The sequence below is a fragment of the Tenebrio molitor genome, chromosome 4, assembly GCF_963966145.1.
Source record: "Tenebrio molitor chromosome 4, icTenMoli1.1, whole genome shotgun sequence".
NCBI classification, from domain to species: domain Eukaryota; kingdom Metazoa; phylum Arthropoda; class Insecta; order Coleoptera; family Tenebrionidae; genus Tenebrio; species Tenebrio molitor.
The window spans coordinates 17,483,954-17,508,804 of record NC_091049.1 but is presented as its reverse complement, the minus strand read 5'-3'; the positions used below and the strand labels follow the sequence as shown (position 1 = coordinate 17,508,804).

General features: G+C 34.8%; 2 long non-coding RNA genes across 2 annotated transcripts; both read right to left on the bottom strand.

Moving 5' to 3' along the window:
- Positions 1–969: 969 nt before the first annotated feature.
- LOC138128962 (uncharacterized) lies at positions 970–5,408 on the bottom strand. The gene is made up of 5 exons (XR_011158975.1): positions 4,278–5,408; positions 2,517–4,231; positions 2,237–2,467; positions 1,234–2,189; positions 970–1,181 (listed from the first exon to the last, which is right to left on the bottom strand). It is a non-coding gene; the product is annotated as an uncharacterized lncRNA (long non-coding RNA).
- A 14,492-nt stretch (positions 5,409–19,900) lies between these two features.
- On the bottom strand, positions 19,901–24,366 carry LOC138129137 (uncharacterized). The gene is made up of 8 exons (XR_011159108.1): positions 24,114–24,366; positions 23,835–24,068; positions 23,356–23,786; positions 23,152–23,308; positions 21,382–23,105; positions 21,102–21,332; positions 20,104–21,053; positions 19,901–20,050 (listed from the first exon to the last, which is right to left on the bottom strand). It is a non-coding gene; the product is annotated as an uncharacterized lncRNA (long non-coding RNA).
- Positions 24,367–24,851: the final 485 nt, after the last annotated feature.

Here is a 24,851-nt window from a genome sequence, read left to right as displayed (position 1 = left end):
ACGAATATTTTCCAGTGATTTCAAGAATTGGGCCCCTGGTCTTCGCCACACCTTCTCACAACCGTCTGGTGATCTAGGATTAAATCTGGATTCATCTGTGAAGAGCACGTTCTTCCATTCGTTGTCGCCCCAATTCACATACTGGTGTGCAAACTCAAGCCCAGCTCTTCAATGTCCTACCGTTAATCTAGGGCCTGTAGTTGGTGTTTTCGCAGACAAACATCTTCCCTTCAGTCTCCTTCGGACTGTTGGGGCTGAAATCATAACTCCACGAACATCAGCTAATCGTCCAGCAAGGATAGTTAATGGCAATCCCCTATCTCGCAATACAAAAAGACACAGAAAACGGTCATCTCGATCAGTTGTTGACCTGCTATGATCAGATCCGGCCTTCTCGTGAATCCATGTGTTTCACGGAACCGCGAGAGTGCGTCTTGCACAGTACTTCGCGATATATTAAGGTGTTGTGCAATATACCGCACACTTCGGCCATCGTTGTTTAAAGCTACAATTTGAGCAGCAATTTCAGGTAGCAGGTAGTACACAAATGAGTCAAATCTGTGATCTGAAATGTAGCTTTGAAAAAAAACACAATCTAAACATAAGGCAACTTTGTAAATGAATAATTTTAGGTACGCATAAAGTGCGAAAATCACTTAATGCAGGTGTTGCCCTAAAGAGTACAATATAATAATTAGCATTTTCTTTTAAAACCCTGCTAAGGCATTAATTAATTGATGACTTGACTTAAATTTTCACAAAAAATAAATTTAGTACTTTAAATTTAAAAAAATGAAGTGTCCGGAATTTTTTGAGCGGCAGTGTAGATAATGTTGTACAGAAAAAAGTTGAAGTGTTGTTGACTACTACAATTTGTTCTACGTTGTCTTATCATTAGAAGAAACTTGTGTCAAATTGAATATAGTTGTAACTTACAAAATAAATTAATAAAAGAAAAATCTCAGACAGTTTTGCATGAATGATTTTAGTTTTTATTACAAAGTATAGCTAACAATAAATGATAATTGTGATGATATTAGTAGTACCTATCCATATGTCAGCATCCCTTCTTCCACTAATCCTTACTCCTATTATATCAACAAAAAAATAATTTTGGGAAACATTGAATTCTAAAATTAAATCCCATCATCATTTTACATCTTACTGACATCATTTTCTGACTGAAATAAGAGAAAATCAAACAAAGAGACTATTAAAATAAAAATAAAATACCAATTTTCGACTGTCATTGTCAAGTCAGTCACTAGGTACTTGCACACCGCCTTTTTTAACGTATCTATAAACGAACCCTTCATGATTTTGTAATAGCTGATGTGGATGACCAAATTCGACAACCATTCCATTATCCATTACCAAAATTTTGTCAGAATCGATAACTGTATTCAGTCGGTGTGCAATTGTTAAAACCGTGCAGTTCTTAAACCTACTCCTAATTGAAGACTGAATCAATTGGTCAGTTTTTAAATCTACATTTGCTGTTGCTTCGTCTAACACAATTATCTTGCTGTCTCTCAGCATTGCTCGCACTAAACACAGCAACTGTCTTTGTCCTACACTAAAATTCGAACCGCTTTCAGAAACCATACTGTCCAAACCTGAAGGTAAGTTCGAAACAACTTCTTTCAGTTCAAACTCATCCAAAGCAGTCCAAAGCTGGTGGTCAGGGTATTGACCAAAGGGATCTAAATTTTTACGTAAACTGCCCAAAAACAAAAGAGGGTCTTGAGGAATAACTGTAATTTTCGATCTAAGCTCTGTCAGAGGTATTGATTTGGTGTCGACGTTGTCTATTACAACAGATCCCTCAAAGTGAAACAGACGGAAGAGAACCGAAATCAAAGAAGACTTTCCAGCGCCGGTTCTACCAATTATTCCAATTTTTTCTTTAGACTTAATGTTAAATGAGACGTTCATTACGACAGGTGCATCATTTGAAGAATATCGGAGAGAAACTGAGTGAAATAATATATCTCCTGATATTGGCCACGATTGCGGAGGGGTGTCACCCCCATCATTTGGCTCCAAAGATAATTCCGTGTACTCAACCACTCGTTCAACTGCAGTCATTTGAACATTGAGTTCAGTCCATGTTTTCAGGGCATATTGCATAACTAATAATAACGAATTTGACAAAGATATAGCTAGACCAACCGATCCCACGTGCGTTTCTATAAGTAACAATAAATATTTTTTTCATAAACTTGTGTGAACCTACCAGATTTAATCAAAAAGAAACTGAAGGTTACTAAACCAATGTATAAAACACACATAACATCTGTCCAAAATCCAAATGTTGAGAAGATTGATATGTACAAGTGGAAAGCAGAAGTGTGAAGATCTTGATGATTGTCAAATTCTTGTATCAAGATTTTTTCAGCGTTGAGAGCTCTTATTGTAGATAGACCTTGAATAGAAGCTGATATGTGTGTAAAAACTGAACTTCTGGCTAAAATTAATTTAGTTACTACAGTGAAAATCACATTATAGTGACGTACTTATTCCTTCTGTTCTTTTAAGATTACTACTTGTAGATTGAAATATAATAAAATAGAATGCACAAATCATCAAAAGTAGAACGGTCGGTATAATCATCCAATAATTTGTTACTACAACAATCACAAGTGTCACCAAGATAGTGAGCAATGCCGTGATACCATTCATCAAACTTGCAGGAAGTGATTCATCTATACTTCCCATATCTTTTGAAAAGCGATTAAGAATTCGACCACTGGGGTGATGATTAAAGAAGGCCATAATTGTATTTAGAATCGTAATTAACATGTTATTATGTAAATTGTTTGAAGCTTTACTGCAGTACTTAGAAAAGAGTAGTATAGATATGTGACTTGTTAATATAAAGCAGATTAAAAGCCCAGCATAGATGTAGAGACAGTTACTTGTGGTAAAAACTTCTGAAAGCTCGTACGTCATATATGCAGCTTCTTGTTCTAAATTAACCCAAAATGTCACAAAACCATCTAGAAAACTTCCCCACAACCGAGCTAAAGTAAATAGGAGGACCACTAGACAGGTGAATAACCAGTGACCAGCGGCTGAACAATAAGCTCCATAGATTTTTTTAACAGTGGTTCCTGAACTTCGATGTTCTTTCGTCTCGGGCGGCAAATTGTAATCTTTTAAAACTGTTCTATCTACAGACTCAGCTAACGTTTGGCCATTGTTTTCTATGAAATACTTCTTTAAACCCACCAAGTTTTCATATGTTCCGCTATCAGCAATAGTTCCTGTTTCCAGAAGATAAATTCTGTCCACGTTTCGAAGGTACTGGATCTGATGAGTAACCAGCACTACACACTTGTTTCTTAAATGATCTACAATACATTTGTCAAATATTTGTTGGGCAACATTAGCATCAACAGCTGATAAAGGATCGTCCAAGAGATAAATATCAGCATCTCTATAAACAGTCCTCGCGAGACTAATTCGAGATTTTTGTCCACCACTCAACATCACACCTCGTTCACCGACAAGAGTTTGATCCCCATAAGGAAATAGTAAAATATCGTGCTCTAAAGCACAAACTTTAATAACTTTCTGATATTTTTCCAAGTCGAAATCTTGCCCAAATAAAATGTTTTGTCTAATGCTGGCGGAAAATATCCATGGTTCTTGACATGCATACGAAATTGTTCCCTCGACTTCTCTAGTTCCTTTCACAGGGTCGGGTTCTTTTAAAATCACTTGAAGTAAAGTTGATTTGCCACTCCCAGCCTTACCCACTAACTCTCCCAACGAAGCATGAAAATTGATGTTTTTTAAAACGTAATTGGTTAAAGATCGGTCCCATTTTATTCCAAGATTCTTTATGTAAACTCCAGGATTTTTCTTTTGAAAAGTTTGATGATGTTTGGCGATGCAATCACAATACTCAGTCTTCTCCGATTTACCAATTGCCTTAATTAGATTGTTCGAATAGTCATGGGTCTTTAGCAAGAACTCTTTAATTCTTCGAATTGAAACTAGAGCTTCCGGAAATTGGATGACGGCCAGTGGTAAGCCGATGATTATGGAACCTTTAATACTTTCGTAAACATTAGTTAACGCGAAGACATACTGCGACGTCAAAGGCGTTCCAGTTAATACTGCGGCCAGTACTGATAAAAACACACAGCATTTTGTTGTAAAAATTTTTAAATTGTTGTTGACTAGACGAAACCAATTAGCAACCACTACACTTTCACTTTCTGTTCTAAAAAATTAGAGTTTGCTGCCTGCAAATTAAATTGGATATTTACCTTCGAGCCTGTTTCACTAAATTTGCAAATGATTCTTCCCAAGTATACATCTTGACTATTTGAATTCCGTATATTACGTCATTCATCAAACGAATCCTGTCATCCGTTTGCACAGCCACTTGCATTCTGATACCAGGAATTGTATTTGACAAGTAGGCTAAAATTACCTACTTATTTTTTGTTTATCGAATAATTCACCAACCTTGATAAAAAAGTGTAAGTATTAAAACTGCAACGCCCGCTATGGCAGTGTGCCCAAGTGTGACATCCATGTAATAAATTCCAACAATTAGCTCAACAGGACCCGTCCATAGAGTATGCGCAAATAAAAATGCGGTGTCAAATCTGTTGACATCATTCGACAGTAAATTAATCAGTTGGCCCACTGAAATTTTCTCTAGAGTGCTTTTTTTCAATTTTAAACATCGTCTGTATATGAGTGCTGAGCAGGCAATTCGAACTTTCATTCCCAAAATGCGAAGTTGAAACAAATTCCAATGTCCGAACAAGACACGAATCAGATAAAGTAAGACAAGGACGGAAGCAAAAATGTAAGCTTGTTGTTGAGTTACTTCCGTTTGGTTGGGAGTATAGTAATCTAGTAATCTTTTAATGCAAAGAGGAAGTAATAATCTACAATTTTGAACTAAGTCATCATAACACTAAGGAAAGTAATCTTACGTTGTGGCCAGTTGGATTGGAAAATAGCTAAGTCCATAAAGGAAAAATTCTAAACCAAAAAGTTTTGTAAGAGCTTTTGCTAAAGATGGATTTTTGCTTAAATTTTCTTCTTCTGACCAAAGACTCTCTAATTTATCACCCAAACGGCTGGATTCGTGATTTTCAAGTGTTTTATAAAGATCATCTTCGGTGAGCTCTTTTCTCCATCCTTTTACGATTAATGGTAGTTCCCAACTGAAACAGTCGTTGTATTATTAAAAAAAATGGCAAGTCTTACCAAAAAAAAAAATCCGACAGGAAACATGCTTTCTTTTTTGGATGTGGTTTCAATTTTTTTCTCGATAATTTTGTTACATCTGTATTTTCCATTTTCAAATTGAAACCTATAATGCTTAGATTTAAGGTATTCGTACGAACTTATACTACATATTTCTAGGCGAGTGGTTTTGTTTTTACTACCGCGAAATCATTTAAATTTATGATTAATGTAGGCTATGACTTTTAAATTAGATTGGCAACACTATTGACAACTTGATTTGAGTTGTCAAAGTGGTGCTTCAAAATTCAGTACAAAATATGAAGCACGAGTTAACAGTTGTATTCAATCCAGGTCGCCGTTTCATATTTAATATTGAATTTTGAAGCGTCACTTTGCCAATTCAAGTCAAGTTGTCAACAGTGTTGCCAATCTAATTTAAAAGTAATGGCCTACTTTATTTATAAATGTAAATGATTTCACGATGCAATAACATGTTGACAACTGAGTGTGGTGCTTTCTTTTATAATCTACATTTTAAAGATAAGAATGTAACATTTAAATTTTTACATTGTTAAACTATCTACCAACAACAAACAATAGGATATTAAAAAACTTTATATTTTTTTATTACATAAGAATATCAGACAAACCACATACAATATTGTAATATCTTGGTATTTTCATCATGATTTGTCTCATCCAAAGAACAGAAAAAGTTTTAGGTGAATTTATTCTATACTTCTACAATTACAAACACCGAATAGTTGGTGTCTGACTATAAATCTGATTAAGAGTATTTCCTTTTATTCACTGTGTATAACTAAGTGGCAAACCAATGTTGAGACAACAACTTTCTCTCGTAATATTTATTAATAATACACGTGCGAAAACCTAGGTTTAAAGTTCGATGTTGTTGTTATGCAACGAGACGCAGTCGAGAATAGAAAACCGAGATAATTTAAGGCCCGGTTGTACGGGGTTATTATAAATGTTTGCAACAACTAGTGGGCGTAGCGGCGCACCTAAAGTATATCGCACAGCCACCTACGATGGTACAATAATTTATGATGATCCTGTATAAAGCTTAGTTAACATCATGTCAGCTAACAACGCGTCAAGTCGGAAATCCGCCCATTTAATTGGCTGATTCAAATCCAATGTTAAATATCCCCCAATCAGATCGCTTGACATTATGTTAACTTTAACAACGAGCTTGACATCGCTTTATACAACCGGGCCCAAGCCTTTTCGCAAGAGTGTTATTCAAAATGTTTTCTGTTGTTCAACTACGTTGGTCACGAATTGCTATGGATATGTTGTTCATTGAATAAACCACGACCTGCTAGATAGTCAGAGAGTCTATAGCGGCCTGGGCGTAGACCGAAAAATCCTACGTTCTCATGATTCTGACGTTTGGGGTTGTTTTCGGGGGTTACTGTTAACAACTGTCATGCTATCAAATATGTGACAACGTCACGTGCATTGTGACGATTTTGACATGCAGCTCACATACATGCATCTGCATGATGCTTGCAGTTATGCGTAGTTGTCTAGTGATAAATGATACTTTACTTTAATTATAATTACTAGAGAGCGGATTATATGAAATTTGCATATCGAATAGTTTTGATATGACAACCAAACTCTTTGATACCCTTAGGAATTAGGTCATTTGCAAGCGATTGACGCTAATTAATTTTTGCATATTTTGCATATTTCCCAAAATTTTGCAATATAATGCATATTTGATATATTTTTGCATGTTTTGCGTATTTTACAGACTTTTGGTGCGAACGGAAAAAATTTCTGCTTTAAGTTTCGCTACCGGTATTTATTTTTTCAAAAACTAGCAAGTTTTTAACATTCAATTATTTTCGTGGAAAGATGACATCGGCCCTATTGTTCACCATTGTTGGCGATTTCTCATAAATTATGCCACGTACAATAAAAGAAGACCGACAACAGGCGCTCATAAAATTGCTAACGTTTCTAACACATTTCATTACAAATTTTAATTCTTTGCATTTTTCTTTTTCATTTTCTTTCTTTTGTTTGTAATTTAAATACAGGGTCTCTATAAATGATTGTCGGGTCCAGCCAGCCATGGAAACTTGTGAAATTTTGAATGTGCCACTTTGTTCGGCAAATAATGAATGTCACATTTTCAGGTTAGGTTGTTGGCTTTTAACCAGAGACAAGTTTCAACTGTGCTTTACTCTTGCTAACATTAATGTATTTATTATTTAATATCAACACCAACAGGGGAACAATTATTGCCCCCATCGTACCGCCACACACTGTACAGGAATTGGTATGAGAATAAATCCAAACAGATAAATATTGAGAACACCTTGTCCCCGTATACCACAATACAATAATTGATACTGCCTTTTTGTCTGCTTTAGTGCTTTCACATTCCTTGTTTTATGCTAGTGGTAAATACGACCTAGACTGAATTGTCGAATATGGTATTGACTCCCATTTTTTTTTCCAATATAAATAACAGTGTTTTTCATGACAAATAAGTCTTCCTGGTTTTTCAATAAAATCAATTGTATTCAACAACATAATTTACAACACTAAATAACGAGAACAAATAGGTATTTTTTTATAAAATAGATTGAGAATGTCCCCCATTAACTTCTAAACACTTGACAATTCTTCATTTATTTTCAAAAATATTTTGCAGCATTTCTTAGTTTAGGGTACAGCAACACTGCTATCCACAGTTCCATACACCAATTTTCAAAACATGTAAAGGAGTCTCTACAAATTGGTGTGGATTCTCAGCACTCCAAATTATGAAATTGAGGTGATTTTCAAACTGATTACATTATTAAACACAACTTTGATAATCTGCAGGTTGGAGTTCTTGTACAACACTAATTTTATAAAGATGCAGTTGTAGCCTATTTTTAATGATTTTGTGACAAGTGCATCGTGGTACACCAGATTGTTGAGATAAACAGACTATGGATATCTGTAGAGTCTTGTCCACCATTTCTTTCAAATCCTCGAGTATTTCATCAGATACTGGTGGTCGTCCTAATGATTTACCCTTGCTAATTGTTCTGATTGTTAAAAATCTGTTCACAATTCACTTAATGTGAGTTAACAATCATCTTGAATGTTGTTCAGATATTTTGATGGAATTCATTTTTACAAACAGATAATTCCCCATTACTAAACCTTCCATTTCGAAAGTAAAAAACAACAATGAACGTGTTCTATTCAACAGAATAAACCATTGTAAAGAAAATAAAGCTAAAATAAAACATAAAACATTAAAGCATAACCTCACAAATTTTGCCAGTGTATTTACCTCTAAAAGCGGACGTAGGTACTTGCAATTTTGATTCAAAAATACAGATTTTTGGTGTATATTAACTGTGATTAACTGCGATAAAACGAATATAAAGAACCAAAACTCGACTGACAAGTGCAAACGAAACGTCATTCACTAATGTCAGAAGTGACCGTGAAAACGAACTAGAATTTGGCATCGGTTTCAAAAAAGCGGAACAGTATTTTTTTTTTCCAAGGCTGGCTTGACCAGACAATCATTTATAGAGACCCTGTATTAAAATGTCATTTGTCCAATTGTTTCGGAATTATTTGTTTGGCGACTTCAAAGATGCGGGATCGGATGCGGCACGGCCTTATTTTTTATTTACCTAAATAAATTTTTCAGTTTTTTAATTTTCTTCTTTATTTGTGAATAAATAATTGAGTGCTGAGTAGATACAGTTGCGGCCGTTGAAATCTCAGACAGGAAAGATTTAAACACTCTGTACAAATTCCGAAACTTGATTAGCGTAAACAAAATTGCATCAAAGATTATAAAGTCAGTGTCAGTTTTTGACATATTAGATCGGAATCGCGCGTAACTTTTGGAATGCCGCAATTATCTGATTGGCAAAAATGTGTTAGACTGAGGGACGGTGTGAGTATAAGAGCCATTGCGAGAGAAATTAATGTGAATAATGTTTGAGTGACATTTTGAGAAACGTCACTTTCAATACCATTTACAAAGCTAAAAGTTTGGAGTTGTCAAAGTGTCTGAGTTTTCAACGGCTGCAACTGTACCCAAGTAGTGTCAACCTTGTGCTTAATTAATAATAATAATTGTTCAACATGTTTTAGTAAAATAAGCTTGGTTTTTATTAAATTTTTGTCGTGCATATACATAATATGCATAAAAGTATGCATATTTCCCAAAAAAATTGACATATTTTGAAGATATTGTATGCATATACAGGGTGGTCCCGATATAACCTGCCAAAAGAAATCCAGTAATATGTGATGATGAGTAGAACTCATACACAAAAAATGTTTCTAATAAAAGTCTTTTCGTTTTCGAGATAAAAATTATTGAAAATTTGATCAAAATTTGCTGTACGCTAATGAGTTAATCGGTTTTAAAAAGGTAATTCTGGTTGCTTGGCTGCAACTTCTTTAGCAACGGTACCTGTAACACCTATGATATTTGTCAAGTTTAATTTTAAATTTGCGAATCCTTCAAAAAGTTATGAAATTCACAAAACAAGAATACGCCGATTTGCATTTACTCTATGGAAAAGCACGTGGTAATTCAAGAGCCGCAAGGCGACTATATGGCGAGCGTTTTCCTGAAGGAGTCCTCCCGTCCCGTTGTACTTTTGTGGAGCTACATCTCCATTTATGTGAGGCTGGTACTGACTGATTCCAATACGATGGCGTTCCCGATCCACCATTTAACCCCTCTGGAATTTAATTTTTGGAGCTACACTAACGATTTGGAATACGAAGTTGAAATAAATACAAAACGCCAACTCCAGAAACGCGTAACAGACGCCGCGAGCCAAATTTGTAAAAACCCAGAAATGCTGAATTCTGTTTATGAAAATTGGTACCGGCGCGGCGTACTCAATTGTACATAAATGCCAACGGAAGGCACACAGAACATTTATTATAAAATAATTTTTCTAGTCTTGTTTACAGTTACCTTTCAATAGTTAGTAGATATTCTCAGTTAGAGTTGAAAGTACGAATATGTAAAATGTTAATAAATTTATTGAATACATTATTTTGGCTGTTTAACCACAATTTAGACGATACTCTTATTACACAGTTCTTCCACAATTTTGTACACACTACCTCTACATTTATTTACACATTGAGGAACACCACTTTATTCATCTCAGGTTACAAAATCAGCTTTGTACTTAAATAAGCTGGTGAATTAACGCACACAGTGAAAGTTTTCAATAAATGTCATTAATTTGATTTATTTTGTCAGATTTGAGATTTGTCATAAACGATTCAGGTACCTATGTTGCTTAGATACTGTCATCCTTACAAACACCAACAATTAATTCCTGAGTAGGTACGTATTTTTGTGGTCAGCAGCGTCGAATGGGTGTGGATAGGGGTTAATTTATCCCCATTATTTTGGACCTAAGGAAAAGGGGTTTTTCGGACTTGTTAGATCCTTCTGATGACCCAGAATTTTTTTGGCAGGTTATATCGGGACCACCCTGTATATGCGCATATTTTAATGAAATTTTGTGCATATAAATCCGCTCTTTAATAATTACTTTCCACTCGTTTCCACCAAGACTGGCACGGATTAATTAAGTAAATATCGCGCGTTCAAATGAAATCCTGAGCTGGGAAGGCGTTGGAAACCTTCAATTGTTGTGCTTTTTTAAAACGTAGGTTAATTGGAGCATGTTGACAACTAACCTAAAATTTGAGCCAAAAATCTTTTTTTGTCCTTCTTTGCAATGTTTTACATTAAAAATATAATAACTTAACGGTTCCTGTTCTCGAAGCAAATATCTAAGGGCACCCTTTGTTGAAAACAAACATATTCAATTATAAGGCATTCACGATCTTTTTGGGACCGAGTTGGCTATGACCATCTAGTGATTTTGTTGGCAGTACCTGGGTGATAACTAAATTCCCTAAAGGAAATTGACACTTTTTGTGTTAGGTTAGGTTGTTTTCAGTTTAGGGTTATATTTTCTGAATAGGTACATTGTTGCCGGATCTCTTGAATCTGATTTGTTATTTTTAAATTAAATTAAATCGTTTAATAGAAATTTTTTATCGTATAAAATTATTTTGGCAATTTTGACTGTTCCTTTGACGGAAATTTAAATTATTTTTACATACGTAATAAATCATTTGGTTTCTTACGAATATTAAAATAATAAATCTGGCAATCCGGTGGCAAGAAAATGTCGAACAGACACTAACAGAAAAAAAAAATGCATCCGTTGCATCACTGAGTCAGTTAGTCCAACATGAAAAGAAAAAATCATAGCCAACTCGGTCCCAAAAAGATCGTGAATGCATAATATGTCCCGATTAAACAGAAACAAAATGTCATTCGTGTCAAACGGCGGGAAATTCAAATTGTACACTTTTCTAAACGGTTTAATTTTTCCAATGCCTACTCAGCCCAGGATTTCATTTGAACGCGCGATATAATTGTTTTGTTATGGACCCATCTTTATTTGAAATGACCTGCTTAGGAAATGACTGCGATTAACATAATGATAAAATAATACTGCAAAATGAGATAATAATTTTAATATTTTTCTAGAAATAGGTTTACAACTAACGGAATTTGTTGTTGCTACATTTACCGCAATATCAGTTCTAGTATGATAAAGAAGCCAGTTCGTAAACACTAACAGCAAAATACTAAAAACCAGAAATAACACACATAACTCTAACAGAACTAAAATCTGAGTTTTAATTTTTTTAGGAATGAATCTGCCAAACTATCGATCTTCCGATAGTTTCCTCTCGCGCGCATTCGAGAAAATTGTGGACACTTCTAACTCACGTTGAGCAAGCAATAAAAATAAACTGCGTACCCTGATTACCGCAAGTGCCGTCATCCTCTTAACTTTTAAATAAAGATGGATTTATACCGAAAAGAAGGCCGACCTGTTGGGACCGGTGTACCTGGAAACCATCGAGAAAGAGCAAGAAAAACATCTGTCATTTAAACCATAAATTCATCTTCATTGTAAAGCTAAGAGGAGGTGGCACTTGCGGTAATGAGGGTGCGCAGTTTATTTTTATTGCTGGCTCAACCTGAGTTAGAAAGACTATAAAGTCCTCGTCTAGAAATAGTCAATTTTGACTTAAATTGTAAATCATTTTACAATAGGACAGCAAACCGTCTTATAACTACCATAATACCCTCTAACTTATTGCCCCTTTGTTGTGCAGTGCCGACTCAAGGAAGAGCAAACATCAGGTAAAGTAACAGCCCCTATTTATTTATGGTAGTTATAAGACGATTTTCTCTCCTATTGTAAAATGATTTACAATTTAAGTCAAAATTGACTATTTTTCGACGAGGACTTTACTATAGTTTGTCCAGCGAGAGATTGGTTGGCATTTACTTTCAAGCAATAACATTTTTTGCCCTGAAATTATGCTCTAATTAATGTATTCTAGTGCATTTTGTAGTGTTGGGTTACAAGCCTACAGTTTGAAACCTCCCAATCTCTCGCTGGACGAAGACTAAATATTGCAATTGTAATATTTAATTTTTAATTGTAATATTTATCACACTCCACAACAATACTACTTTTCCATAGAAACGACGTACGAGTACATTGGCGATTATTTTCACTTGTAGAAATATCATTGGTTATAATAACACTACGTAGTGGTCCAATTGAATATTTTACAGAAAACCCAAGAAGTCTTGATTTCCCTCCACCACCCGGCAGCACGGCAATTTTGCTGGAGTACATACACTATTACGGATATTACTATCAAGTAATAGTGCAGTGCTTATCAACATAATTACCGGCGTCTCGCCACCACATTTTGACTTTGATTTTTTGATTTTCCAAAAACTAAGTACCTAGGTTAATTCCGTATATTATTCATAGTTAAAAGTAGGCGGTTTATTTTAAGGTGCTATCACGAATGTTTATTGGGCTTGATTTTGAATGCTATGAGTGGTGACGCACTCATTTTTTTAATGATGGTGTACTGCCCAACTTATTTTTTTGATCATAGTTTTATAAACCTTGGAATTCTGAATGCTGAATTCGTCTTTGACTGTTTTCGCTATCAAGTTTAAAGTAAAAACAAAAATGAACAAAAACATTGTCTGGTGGAATGTTGGTATTCTAATACACTGATTGCTAAATGCAGAGCAGCCAGAAGGGATGATCGTACGAACTTGAAATTTTTGTGGTATATACTGGTGTCCCAGAGTTGAGAAAAAGCTCCACAACTTGTTTGTTATTAAAGATATCAATTTTTTCTTTTTGTCGGGGCGTAAAGCCACCCGCTCCCTTTAGATAGAGAACCACCCCTGCGTGGGTGAATGACAGATATTGAGACGACAGTCATAGATTAACATGACGACAGTACCGAGATGAAATCAGGGGAGAACAGTCATACAATTCAGTCACCAAACACCTCGAGTACGGTCGTACGGTCCAACACAATACATAGGTACATGTAAATAAACGTTACAATACATACAACCACACGGTGTGTCAATTCACGCGCGCCTACATTCGAAAACAGTGAAGGGTGAAGCCTCTATTAGGCCGAACAAACCCAGGAGCCCCCATTTGGTTCCGAACAACCCCTGGAGCCCCCATTAGATTCCGAACATTCCTGGAGCCCCCATTAGGCCCCAAACACTTTTTTGTAGATGATAGTTGCGTTTCTACTGCACATTCGGAAAATATTGCGGTATACAAGGTGTCCTAATATTATAAAAATACTAAAGTTATGTTTTGTTAAATCTAACCGACCCAGTTTGATTTCATTTTTGGATTCTAGCTAAATTATGAATCAAATATCGGTGTCCCAGAACTCGCGCGTCATCCGTAAACCACAAACTCTGTTCTTCCATCTGATAACGGATTTTCAAGATTTTTTTTTCTTAAACCATTTAGTTTTTAATTTACAGCAATTTTAAGATAGCCAATCACAGAAGAGTGATTAGTAAAGTGTATTAGCGTATTAGGTAATTATTCCGTGTATTGTTACCAGGCAACAAAATTAATGTTAAAAAGTTAATATTTTTCTGGTCAACTGTACACACCTTTTATACAGCGTGATCAACAATGACTGAGTCTGTTGGCAATGAAACAGTTGAAAAGTTCTGGCGCTTTTTGTCTCGTAATTCGCACTGACTGAATTTTTTAACTTGAGACGACATTAAAAACATTTTTGGTTATGCCGGTTATGTTTATGCTATTACAAAAATGAATCTTTGATGGTATATTTCAAATTTGCCAAATTTCATTGTTACCAACAGACTCAGTCATTCTTGATCACACCGTACTAACATCAAAGTGACATTAATTAGTACATTTGATAAGTGTCAATTTTTGGACAGCAAGTACGAAATATTCGCTTCCGAAGAATACACCGAAATGATGAGTATCTACGGGGAAATGATAGGAATTCTAAAAGTTGTATCGTGAGAATCCAGGCTGTCTTGCAAGTGTGTTACTTACTGATGAATCCAATTTTTGCTGCCAAATGACTTTTAATAGTCACAATTTTGACGTATGGTTAGCAGAAAATCCACAATTTGAACATTTACTTTAAAAATTTACTTTTCGTTTAATGTTGTTTCCGTTTTCTGTTAAATGTCAAAGTGACAGAATTTAATAAAAGTTGTCCAAACATTTTATCACAACATTTTAGCAGCAACATCTAAAGTCATTTCCTCGAAAACATTTAGTAGAGTTACCTTCAGGAAGGCGTGTGTGATTGGCTGATTGGTTATCTTAAAATTGTTTTCATTTCAAATCTACTATGCTTTTGACGTTTTCTGTTGTAGAATCCTTGTCGGATTAAATATTAAAATTCGCAGTTAACGCCTGCCGCGCGAGTTCTGGGACATTTTGCCATTTTTACTTATCTGCCATCGTTTTTGATCTGTGGCGCTTTTTTTTCCAGAATTTCGAATTGTAGGGGTGCGTTCGAAAATTCGTACCTTCCAAATCGTTGCACATAAATTAAAATGATTGACGCTGTTTGATTTCTGAATGTTTGCTGCATCTGTTGAGTGCTTACTCAACAACCTGCTTGGTCGCATATGTCTACTGCGATTTTTTAAACAGAACAAACTAAAAATGTCAAAAACTTATTTTTTTCAAATGGCGTTTGTTGACCGACGTCGTCCCCGAGGCTCACCTAGACGAACCTGGACCAGGTCCCGGAGGAACGGTGAAATGCATTTGCATCTATCATTGAGGGCCGTGACTGTCAAAAAATCTTTCATTCAGTACATTTTATTATTAATTGCGCGGCTGCTGTAATTTCGTTTCACTGTTCAATTATTAACCACGGGATTGGGAGCATTGTTACATTTTCATCATAGTAGAATCTCATAATTTTTTATTCATTACAATTCGTATCTCTTTGTCATTTGAGTGAATCAACATTTCGTTTAAGATACCACTTTGTATCATTCTCCTGAACTCCGGGCACTCCACTTTCCTCACCGAACAGGTCGTTCTCGAGGTAACAACTGTGGGGCCGACACGAAACCAAAGAACAAATAAAAATCGTTATTAAATTTGTGTCGTACCTGGGGACAGGGAAGCAAAAATAATAACGTAACAGTACCTACTTTTTTCCCGTGTGTAGCAAAGTTAATGATTAGTGACCGTTTATACGTTGATGTCCTTTACTTGTGTCGTTGTCATGCCCTGCGTTCGTCGTGATCAGCAATTAATTAACTCCTTTTGAAAGGGGTCGAATTGTGGCAATGCATGAGGTCAGATTACTCAGATTACCCTTTCGCGAGATTGCCAGACGATTGGATCGAAGTTCTTTGCAAAAACTGGCCGAATAGTTATTTTTCTACTTCGATATCACAATGAGCATTTTTTAGAATCCACGTCTCTAATAGGTCTATTATTGTATTCCATTTGGAGTCGTTTATGGCTATTTCTTAAAGCACTCGTAGTTTAATGGATCTCTAAGAAAATTTTTATCAATATTTCAGTGTATTATTGTCATTTACACCAAAAAACTTCCAATATTAATGTTCAAACTCTACTTTTTAACATATGTTGCAGATGTAGTTGCACCCGTTACCTTGAATTACCAATTACCAATTAATACAAAATTCCCTAGTTTTTTTTTATTTAAAAAATAAAACAAGGGTGCAAATTCTAAAAAATAACATAAAAAACTCGTTTTATAGTACTCACACTCGCACTCGCCCCATACAAAACTCCCCTACCGGTCGTTTTCTACACTTGGGACTCGTGCGCCAAATCAACCCTTATAAAACTCGTTCTTTAATATACATTCTATTATGACACCGAAAACAGTTTCACAAAGATCAATTTTATAGCATCGTTTCTAGCGATAATTGAATTTGGGGATGGCATTGAAAGTAAATTTCAGAGTTAAATGTGATGTCATTTGAACCTGAATCCATGTTTTGGATCAAAATAAACTATTAAGGGGTAGATTATTACTGTAACAACATCTGGGAGACCTTTTAAAATTTAATTTTCAATGAAATGACATTGCTTCGTCAGTACCAACCCAATTCCATTAAAATAAAAGTCACTAGATAATAATTTTATATTAAAAAAAAATTAATGAAGCCGAAGTAGAAAAAATAGCATGTTACACTCGTTGTACAAGACATGTTGTCGAACTCGTTCCTTTAGAACACTCCTCACTGCGTTCGTCGTGTTCTAAACCCTCTCGTTCGACAATAGACTGTCTTGTGCAATTCATATAACAATATGTCGTGTGTTCCACAAAAAACTCACTCGCAGCAAGCCATGACAAAAGTGAAGTATGTCTTAGTACCAGATGTGAAATGAACTACTGAAGTAAATTTATAGGTTATCTGTCACAACTCACAATATGATGAAAATTTGTAAGTAACAAATGAACTACTTCCAATGATCCTAACATCGACATGACCAGTCTATCTATCTCTATAGTCATGGCATACTGCGAGTGAGTTTTTATTGGAACACACGATACTATTTTGTATTAAGTGCACAAAATGATTGTTTTTTGTTGGCGCATGAGAATGAGTTTTTGGTCAAGATCGTCAGGTCGAGACTTTAAACTCATTCGAACGCGTCAACAAAACAATCATCTTGCGCACGAATACAAACACTATTTTTTCACCAATCGCTTTTTAAACCTTTGCTAATAAAATTCATACTTACTAGAAAACGATCAGACATTCAAGTTGCCCGCTTGCGCTGGTCACTTGGTTACGAATTTTTGTAAAATTTTCCTTGGATGTTTTAATATTCTTTTTGTAATTTGCCTCCATTTTGATTCTCTAATAGACATATTAACGAACGCGACGTCATCATCTGGGATGTCCTTATAGCCATTATTTCACGGAACATTTTACGAAAATTTTTAGGTTGGCAAAGCTTGATCCGTCATGCGTGTCAGTTTAAATTACAAAGTGTGCAAAGAATTATTTATCAGGATTTATCAGGCAACAAATTCGCGACCGTATTTTTGGCAATTTCACGTATTTCAGCGGGCGTACATGAGAGATTATCTTTCATATTCGTGTTTTGTGACAGAATTTGGATAAAACAAAAGGCGACTTTGAAGACTTGATCAAATTTTCACTTTTAAAATTAAGACATTACCAACCGCCACGAAAATCCCTAAATCGAGGAAAATAAACATTTTTGTTTAAAAACGGCCTAAAAATGGCAAATTACAAAAAATAGTATAAAAAACTCGTTTCATAAGACCTTGAAGCACTCATTCTTTAAAATAACTCGTGGCTACGCCACTCGTTTTTTAATCTTGAATTCGTGCTTCAAGACTGGTCTTATGAAACTTGTCTTTTAATATACTATTTTATTATACCTGAATCATAATCCCTGTTTTTGACACTAAAATGCGTGCGAAAGAGGGCCTTTAAAACGCTAAAGCTTTAAGGGTTGCTGAGGTAACAACAAATTCACCTACATTTTGAACAATGATAAATAGACATTTATACACAATTTATGATAGCAACGAAGCAACAACAATTGACCATTTCTATATCAACGATTAATGACACAGATTACTTCGGAAAAGGTATTACAATTTACTTTTTTTGTTATAATTTTCAGATTGTACTGCAGGTATAATAAAAAAAAATAGCGTATGATACACATTCATAAGGGTCTTTAAAGCACTTGTGACGTTAAAAGCACTCCGCTACGCGTCGTGCTCTTAAACTCGTCGCGCGTGCTTTAAAGGCTTCCTTATAAATTTGCATCATAATATACGATGAAAATAGTATATTATTACACGAGTTTAATAAGACGCTTTATTATCACATGAGTGTGTTTAAAGCACGACGAGCGTAGCGAACGAGTGTAATATACAATTTTTTCTACTTTGCTTGACTAATTCCTGAAATTTCAGCTGCTCAAGTTTTCATATTAGACTAGGGACTTTCGGGTGGGTTGGAAACAGACATTTTTCACAAATTGCAAGGTTATATTTACTAAATTTACTTCGTAGCTTCACTCGTTACCTTGACGCCAGACGTCAAACCGCTGATGTTACCAATATAACAAAAGCTAAAAGTTACCAAAAACAGCTTAATAATATGATTCATTATAGCTTGTTTTGCAAAGCGTTACTATGACTATGACTACTATAAACAACGCTGTGAACAAAATCTGAAATAATTATCTGTCTGTCAACCCGTTTTAATTTGGATATGTTTTGCAGGTAAGCTTTGCAATAATGTACGGTCGGTGGACAAATAAAACTGGTACACTTAAAATTTAATCTGTGTAAATCAGACCATTGAATTGTCAATATATTTGTCAGTGTAAGTATGTCATACCAAAGTTAACCTATTTGTGATAAAGCCGTAATTAAACGATGTAAATTTGTAAATTTTGACTTATATGATTGCCATTTTTGTCCCAGTTTTATTTGTCCATCGACTGTACATGTTTCTTGAATAAGCCTTATTTATTCACTTCAGCTTTCAATGTCTCTCATTCAGACACGAATTTGTTACAATTTGAGGTAGAAATTTCAATGATTTAGCTAGTTTACTTCACAGCCGCTCATCAGCGGAGATAATAACTTCATAGACGCTGGTCAGCTCAAAACTAAATTTAAAAATTCAAATTTTTCAAGAAAATCTGAAGTATCAACACTGATCATGTTGCTAGGTAATAAATAGAAAACAGTGTGTGAAGCGAAAAACAGAAAAGCTTATGTGTGTGAAATCGCATTTAACCACTGTTATGTATGGTTTCTATAGTTTCAATCTTACAGGAGTACAAAAAAAATGTAAGTAAGAAAATGACCCACTTCACGCACAGTTATTTAGGCGTGAAGTGGGTCATTTTTCTTACATATTTATATTTTTATTACATTGTTAGTTTAGGTGGTTGGTTGATATCAACATTTCTTAATTGATAGGTATTGAAGTATTGAAATTGATGTGAGTATCATTTTCTCATTAATGAGTGTTGTTCAAAATAAATTCTATTTGGTTTGGTTTAGAAGTGACTCCCATGGAAAAGACCTGAAACCTAGAATTACCCGACCACATTTTTTGAATATTGAGACTTGTGAAGAAGACAATAAGGTGCTGTGAGTGATAGAAATTTTCAAACGAATATTGTTCTAACCAAAAATTTATAATATACGAAACCAATTAAAAATAATTTCTGGTGAATTCTTAAAGTTTTTATTGCAAAGTATAGCGACAAACAATGATATCTTGTTGTTAGAATATAAAAACAAATCTGATTATTGAAAACACTAAAGTCTAAAATTAAATTCTTTTAATATTTTACATCATACCGACATCATCATCTTCTGACTGAAATGAGAAAAATTCAAACAAAGCCACTATAACAGAAATAAACCACTCACATTTTCGACTGTCTTTGTCAAGTCAGTCACTACTTGCACACCGCCCTTTTTAAGGTATCTATAAAAGAATCCCTCACGATTTTGTAAGAGTTGATATGGTTGGCCAAATTCGACAACCAATCCCTCATCGATTACCAAAATTTTGTCAGAATCGACTACTGTATTTACTCGATGTGCAATTGTTAAAACAGTACAGTTCTTAAACTTTTTTCTAATTGAGGACTGAATCAATTCGTCAGTTTCTAAATCCACATTTGCTGTTGCCTCGTCTAAGACAATTATCTTGCTCTCTTTCAGCATTGCTCGCACTAAACACAGCAACTGTCTTTGTCCTACACTAAAATTCGAACCTTTTTCAGAAACCATACTCTCCAAGCCTGAAGGTAAGTTGGAAACAACTTCTTTCAGTTCAAACTCATCTAAAGCGGTCCAAAGCTGATGGTCATTGTATTGGCCAAAGGGATCTAAATTTTTACGTAGACTGCCCAAAAACAAAAGAGGGTCTTGAGGGATAACCGTAATTTTCGATCTAAGCTCTCTCAGAGGTATTGATTTGGTGTCGACGTTGTCTATTACAACAGATCCTTCAAAATGAAACAGGCGGAAGAGAACCGAAATCAAAGAAGTCTTTCCAGCGCCAGTTCTACCAATTATTCCAATTTTTTCTTTAGATTTAACATTAAATGAGACGTTCTTAAGGACATGTACATCGTCTGAAGAATATCGGAGAGAAACTGAGTGAAATGATATATCTCCTGAAGTTGGCCATGATTCGGGAGGTTTCTGAACTCCATCATTTAGTTCCCAAGATAAGTTCGAATACTCAACTACTCGTTCAATTGCACTCATTTGAGCATTGAGTTCCATCCATGTTTTCAGTGCATTTTGCATAACTAATAATAACGAATTTGACAGAGATATAGCTAGACCAACAGACCCCACGTGCGTTTCTAAAAATAGTTAAGAAATATTTTTTTCATAAAATTGTATAAACCTACCAGATTTAATCAAAAAGAAACTGAAGGTTACTAAACCAGTGTATAAAACACACATAACATCTGTCCAAAATCCAAATGTTGAGAACATTGATATGTACAAGTGGAAAGCAGAAGTGTGAAGATCTTGATGATTGTCAAATTCTTGTATCAAGATTTTTTCAGCATTGAGAGCTCTTATTGTAGCTAGACCCTGAAGTGAAGCTGATATGTGTGTAAAAACTGAACTTCTGGCTAAAATTAAATTAGTTACTATATTGAAAATCACATTATAGGGACGTACTAATTCCTTCTGTCCTTTTAAGATTTCTATTTGTAGATTCAAATATAATAAAAAAGAATGCACAAAAGATCAAAAGTAGAACGGTCGGTATAATCATCCAATAATTTGTTACTACAACAATCACAAGTGTCGCCAAGACGGTGAGCAATGCCATGATGCTATTCATCAAGCTCACAGGAATTTCTTCATCTATGCTTCCCATATCTTTTGAAAATCGATTAAGAATTCGACCACTGGGATGATGATTAAAGAAAGTCATAGTGGTATTTAGAATGGTAATTAACATGTTATTATGTAAGTTTTTTGAAGCTTTACTGCAGAACTTAGAAAAAAGTAGTGAAGATATGTGACTTGTCAATATAAAGCAGATTAAAAGCCCAGCATAGATGTAGAGACAGTTACTTGTGGTGAAAACTTCTGAAAGCTCAGACGTCAAATATGTAGCTTCTTGTTCTAAATTAACCCAAAATGTCAAAAAACCATCTAGAAAGCTTCCCCATAACCGAGCTAACGTAAACAGTAGGAGCACCAGACATGTGAAAAACCAGTGACCAGCGGCTGAACAATAAGCTCCATAGATTTTTTTATCAGTGGTTCCTGAACTTCGATGTTCTTTTGTCTCGGGCGGTAAATTGTAAACTTTTAAAGCTGTACTGTCTACAGTCTCAGCAAACGTTTCGCCATTGTTTTCTGTGAAGTAATTATCTAAACTCACCAAGTTTTCATATTTTCCACTATCAACAATTGTTCCTGTTTCCAGAAGATAAATTCTGTCCACATTTCGAAGATACTGGATCTGATGAGTAACCAGCACTACACACTTGTTTCTTAAATGATCTAGAATACATTTGTCAAATATTTGTTGGGCAACATTAGCATCAACAGCTGATAAAGGATCGTCCAAGAGATAAATATCAGCATCTCTATAAACAGTCCTCGCGAGGCTAATTCGTGCTTTTTGTCCACCACTTAACATCACACCTCGTTCACCGACAAGAGTTTGATCCCCATAAGGAAATAGTAAAATATCGTGCTCTAAAGCACAAACTTTAATAACTTTTTGATACTTATCGGAGTGGAAATCTTGCCCAAATAAAATGTTTTGTCTAATGCTCGCGGAAAATATCCAAGGTTCTTGACATGCATATGAAATTGTTCCCTCGACTTCTCTAGTTCCCTTCACAGGGTCGATTTCTTTTAAAATCACTTGAAGTAAAGTTGATTTCCCACTCCCAGCCTTACCAATTACACCCACTAACTCTCCCAAATAAGCATGAAAATTGATATTCCTTAAAACGTAATTGGCTAAAGATCGGTCCCATTTTATTCCAAGATTCTTTATGTAAACTCCTGGATTTTTATTTTGAAAAGTTTGATAACGTTTGGCAATGCAATTGCAATTATCTACCTTATCTGGTTTGCCATTTGCCTTAATTAGATTGTTCGAATCATCATGGGTCCTTAACAAGAATTCTTTAATTCTTCGAATTGAAACTAGAGCTTCCGGAAATTGCAGGACAGCCAGTGGTAAGGCAATGTTTACGGAATTTTTAATACTGTCATAAAGATTAGTTAAAGCGAAAACATACTGCGACGTCAAGGGCGTTCGAGTTAATACTGTGACCAGTACTGATAAAAACACACAACATTTTGTCATATAAATTTTTAAGGTGTTGTTGGTTAAACGAAACCGATTAGCAACCACTATCCGTTCATTTTCTCTTCTAAAAAAATAAACTTTACTGTTTGTAAATTAAATTGAATATTTACCTTCTGGCCTGTTTCACTATATTCGCAAATGATTCTTCCCAAGTATACATCTTGACTGTTTGAATACCGGATATTACGTCATTCATCAAACGAATCCTGTTATCTGTTTTCACAGCCACTTGCATTCTGATATCAGGAATCTTCTTTGACAAGTAGACTAAAATGTAGATACTTATTTTTTTGTTTATCAAAGAATTCACTAACCTTGAAAAAAAAGTGTAAGTATTAAAACGGCAGCGCCCGCTATGGCAGTGTGCCCCAGTGTGACATCCATGTAATAAATTCCAACAATTAATCCAACAGGAGCCATCCATAGAGTATGCACATATATGAATGCGGTATGAAATCTGTTGACGTCATTCGAGAGCAAATTAACCAGTTGGCCCACAGAAATTTTCTCTAGAGTGCTTTTTTTCAATTTTAAACATCGTCTGTATATGAGTGCTGAGCAGGCAATTCGAACTTTCATGCCCAAAACGTGAAGTTGAAACATATACCAATGTACGATCAAGACACGAATCAGTGAAAGCAAGACAAGGACGGAAGCAAAAATGTAAGCTTGTTGTCGAGTTACTTCCGTTTGATTGGGAGTATAGTAATCTAGTAATCTTTTAATGTACAGAGGAATTAACAATCTACAATTTTGAAGTAAGTCGTTGATACATCAAGAAAAGTAATCTTACGTTGTGGTCAGTTGGATTGGAAACATGCTAAGTCCATAAAGGACAAGTTCTAAACCAAAGAGTTTTGTAAGAGCTTTTCCTAAAGATGGATTTTTGCTTAAATTTTCTTCTTCTGACCAAAGACTCTCTAATTTATCACCCAAACGGCTGGATTCGTGATTTTCGAGTGTTTTATAAAGGTCATCTTCGGTGAACTCTTTTCTCCATCCTGTTACGATTAACGGTAGTTCCCAACTGAAACAGTTGTTGCATTATTAAAATAAAAATGACAAGTCTTACCAAAAAAAGAAATCCGATAGGAAACATGCTTTCTTTTTTGGATGAAGTTTCAATTTTTCTCTCGATATTTTTCTCAGATCTGTATTTTCCATTTTCAAATTGAAACAAAACGTATAATGCTTCAATTTAATTTACGAACTAATACTGAACATTTCTAGGCGAGTCGTTTTGTTTCTTCTACAATAATATATGCACAACTGAATATGGTTTGTTTTTTTGTTATCTTCATATTAAAAGATAATGACACATTTAAATTTTTGATTTATGTAACTGTCTATCCACAACGACCAATATATTTTTTCTACAACCGTCAAAAAACGTGTCATTTATACATCGTTATCAAGTCGCAAAATATGTCATTTTTGATAGTGAAAAAATATTTGTCAAAAATGTTTCTTGGAAACTTTTTCACAGATATTTTAGCATCCAAGGAAAATTTACAAAAATTCAAAAATTTTAAAATGCGGTTGTAGAAAAAATAGTGTTTGTATTTCGTGCGAAAGATGACGGTCTCGACCAAAAACTCATTCCCCAACAAAAAACAATCATTTTGCGCACTTAATACAAAAAAATACTAAAAAAACCTTGTATTTATATTTTTTAATTACGTATTATGGCGGCCAAAAAATTTTGGCCGTCACTTTCTTGACATTCAAGTAAAGTGTAAATAAACCTTTAGGAATCGTAACCCCACTTTCGATTCTTGTCATTTTGACAATCAATTTAAACTGTTTGAAG